Below are 4,180 nucleotides of genomic sequence, written 5' to 3' on the forward strand. Positions count from 1 at the left end.
TACTTATCTCTAGCATAGGTATTATGCAGTTTATAAGCATTTGAATTAATAATAAAATATCAAGATTTCATAACATGCATATATATACCATATTAACATGGTCCAATATATCGCAAGATTTTTTAATAACAACCATGCACTTATCTCAAGATAATGCATCACTATAATTACATCACAACAACAGTATAACGGGTAGAAAACTTGTCTGAGTGTTCCCGGATAGAATTAAGCTTAGAGTGGGTCCGGTAACCTATGAAAAACAACATAAACCATAATTAAACCACGGTCGCTTAAGAAACTAGTCAAAACTCACTCATACCCTAACGGTCGCTTATGGTCGCTTCTACGCTTAATGATTTGCGTTAATCGCTCGCGTACCCTCGGCTCCACTAATTTTAATAAATTAACCGTCATGAATTTGAAGGCGCATCTTCCGCAAATAATTTACCAAAATCCTAATATACCTTACATAATTGTTTTGTAATCCAATTATTCTTTTAAGGGCCTTAAAAAAGGTTTCAAAGTAAAGCGAGGGGTAATGGTTCGCTCGCGAAATATCGTTACTTAAAATGGTCGTTTCTCCTAAACCGTACATCGGATCTAAGCGAATCACAAACCAAAATGAATCTTACGACATGATCTAGCTAAACATGGAAAAATTCAGAATCTTACAGTGAGTTCATGGGTCCTGAAGCTAAGCACAAAAACAGTCTAAGGTAAATCGAGCATTACGACGGCTATGTTTACGCGATTACCAAATTTTATAACAAGACCACAACCATACCAAACCAACCCAACAATCAACAGACTACATTATAACATTCCAAACAGCCCCTCAACTTCATCATACACCAAAACAAGTTCCTCACAATCATCCATTTACATAACAACTCATAACTTCCATTTGAAGTTCATAACTATTCTAAAATCATACAAACATCCAAGAACTCTTAAAGAACAAGTTTAAAACTCATGGTATGGCTTAAACACAAAGAGGGAAAGAGGTTATACCTTCCTTGGAGAGTGGGTAATGCTTAAAAAACCTTAGATGATCCTTAACTAGCCTCATAATGATTAAAACCTCAAAATAAAATCAAGAAAACAAAGTTAATTCTTGAAACACTTTTCCCCTGAACTGTAAAACGTTAAAAACGGGTATGGAAATCAAGAAGGTGAGGATAGTGGTTACCCTAATTGTGTAGAGCTTCTCGAGGGCTTCAATTTGATAGATAGAACGCGCAAAATGGCCAAGGAAAACTCAAGATACAAGCATTTTATCTTCCTCCATTTTCATTTCTTTCTCCTCTCGGGTTTCTTGAAAAAAGATGGGGGGAGAGCTTGCTAAAAAGGGGGAGGAGAGTATTTTGACTTGTCTTGGTTGATTATGTGGTGAGAAATGAATTGTGGTTGATATTTTGTGGTTAATGGCTTGATTAAGTGAGTGGATGATAATTAAGCTTGGTGTCACAATGATGGCCTCATTTCTTTGCCACTTATCCATGTTTGGTGGTGGAAGCATCATTGGCTTACTCCTTGCCTATGTGTTTGATTTATAGCCTTGATCTTTGTACTAATCTCTCTTGCATTTCTTAATCGCTTAATGGTTATACGATTCGCTTATCGTTCGTTCTCGTTGGTCGTTCGAGGAAATGTATCCGTGATTTTATTACTTAGGTTCCCCTAACCTTTATCAATATTTTATATTCCTTTTATGATCCCCTCTTATAATCCTTGAATTTAAATCCTTTTAATCATGTTACCTTATACTCAATATTTTCGGTATCTGGTGAATTTTCGGGAAAAATCAAAGTTTTCGAATCTGAATTCTGACGACCTTTACATACACTCATTTACTTTATGGAATACTAATATGATCTTAGAATTTCTATAACAGACTCCTATATAGCGTGATCTGATAATTTTCCTTAATCAACATCATCAGCAAAAGTTACTATTTATTAGTGTTTCAAAAATTCTAAAAATTGGGGTTATTACAGATGGCTTGAGGTGCTTTGGAGAATTTTTCACCTCTTCCAATCCAAGAAATTCAAAAGGCATATCCAGCCTTCGCTTCCAAGGAGAAGCATTCTAATATTGCAATTGCTCATCACCTTCATCATCTTCACTATCTGAATTTCCCAACAAGGCTTTCTCTAAGGCATTAGACCTTAACATTTGATCAAGTTCTGAAGTAACCATAGAATCGACCAACTCCACTTTTAAGCACTCCACATTATCAGTAAGGAATTTCATGGCATTGAAAATATTGAACGTCACATCCTGATCCAGTACTCGCATAGTGAGCTCACCCTTCTGCACATGTATCAAGGTTCGACCAGTAGCCAAGAAAGCTCTTCCCAAGATTATGGGAATCTTCTTATCCTCCTCAAAATAAAGAATTACAAGGTCCGTATAAAAGATTAGTTTGTCCATCTTGACCAAGATATCCTCCACAATGCCTGGTGGATATGTAATAGAGCGATCGGGTGATCGGCTAACTGCAAGGTCATATAAGTAGGCTTTGGATCAGGTAAGTCCAACTTCTTGAAAATAGACAAAGGTATCAAATTGATGCTAGCCCCAGTCACATAAGCATTTGTGAAATGACATTTTTCCAATGGTACAAGGAATAGTGAAGCTTTCAGGATCCTAAGTTTCGAACGCAACTTCCGTTGCAGCACAGCACTGCATTCCTCCATGAGAGCAACTGTCTCTATTTCATCAAGCTTCACTTTCCGAGAGAGAATACCTTTCATAAACTTCGCATAGCTAGGCATCTGTTCAAGAGCTTCAGCGGAAGGTATGTTGATATGAAGTTTCTTGAACACCTCCAGAAACTTCGTAAACTGCTTATCCAACTTTTGCTTCTATAACCTCTTAGGAAAAGGAGGTGGAGGATAGATCTCTTTCTCCCCTGTATTACCCTCAGGAGGAGTGTGTTCCACATTTTTCTTCCTTGGTTCCCCTTCTGCTTCCTTCTGCACTTCTTCTTCAGCCACATCTTCAGATTCTGGAACTTGAGCTTTTTCTTGGTTTGCAACCTTCCCAGACCTCAATATAATTGCCTTAACCTGCTCTTTTGCTTCCTTCTTGCCTGACACTTTAGTGTCACTAGGGAATGTTCCAGGTTGTTGATTCAGCAAGGTATTGGCAATATGCCCAATTTGATTCTCCAAGGTCTTAATAGAAACCGATTGGCTCTTGCACATGAGCCTCAACTCCTCCAATTCAGATTTTTTATTAGATTGTTACAGTTAGAGTTGTTGTCTTGGTGCATATTATGGTTGCTGAAAACCATAAGGGTTGTTTTGCTTTGCTGCATACTGCTAGTAAGGTTGTTGCACTGCATTCGGAGTGTTGCTCCAGCTGAAGTTAGGATGATTGCGGTTGCTGGGATGATAGGTGGCTGGAACTGGTTGCTGCGACCTCTAAAAGTTGCTCATGAACTGAGCTAATTCACTAGAAATAGCACACTGCTCCGTCTCATGCACACCATCACAAAGCTCACAGACACTAGTGATCTGATTAACTCCATAATTAGCCAAAAGAATCCACCTTCATCATCAAAGCCTTAAGCTGAGCAGCTATAGCAATAGCTGCATCTACCTCCAGAATACCTGCTACTTTGCCTTGAGTTAGTCTCTGAGAAGGGTTCTGGTATTCATTAGCAGCCATCAGTTCAATCAAATCATAAGCTTCATCGTAGCTCTTAGCCCATAAGGCTCCACCTGATTCTGCATCAAGCATGGGTCTAGAAGTCGCACCCAAACCATTATACAAGCAGTTAATGATCATCCAGTCAGGCATCCCATGATGATGACACTTTCTAAGCATGTCCTTAGAATGATCCCAAGCTTCACACAAAGATTCTCCCGATTATTGTGCAAATTGGGTAAGAGTATTCCTGATTACAACTGTCTTCGCCATAGGGAAGAATTTAGTGAGAAACTTCTGAGCAAGATCTTACTACTTGGTGATAGAGCCTGGTGGTAGAGAATGCAACCAGCACTTAGCTTTATCCCTCAGAGAAAATGGGAAAAGCCTCAACTTAATAGCATCTTCATAAACATTTTTGAATTTGTAAGTGTCGCAGATCTCGATGAAATCCCTAACATGCATATTGGGATCTTCAATCGGAGAACCCCCAAACTGAACCGAGTTCTGCACCATCTGAATCGCG

At 38.7% G+C, this 4,180-nt stretch overlaps 1 non-coding gene across 1 annotated transcript; it reads left to right on the plus strand.

Annotated features, from left to right (window-relative positions):
* The first annotated feature begins 3,805 nt into the window (after nt 1-3,805).
* LOC141700193 (small nucleolar RNA R71) lies at nt 3,806-3,912 on the plus strand. Its single transcript, XR_012566239.1, has one exon. It is a non-coding gene; the product is annotated as a small nucleolar RNA R71 (small nucleolar RNA).
* The last annotated feature ends 268 nt before the right edge of the window (nt 3,913-4,180 follow it).

The sequence above is a fragment of the Apium graveolens genome, unplaced genomic scaffold (genome assembly GCF_009905375.1).
Source record: "Apium graveolens cultivar Ventura unplaced genomic scaffold, ASM990537v1 ctg1912, whole genome shotgun sequence".
In the NCBI taxonomy this organism is placed as follows: Eukaryota; Viridiplantae; Streptophyta; class Magnoliopsida; order Apiales; family Apiaceae; genus Apium; species Apium graveolens.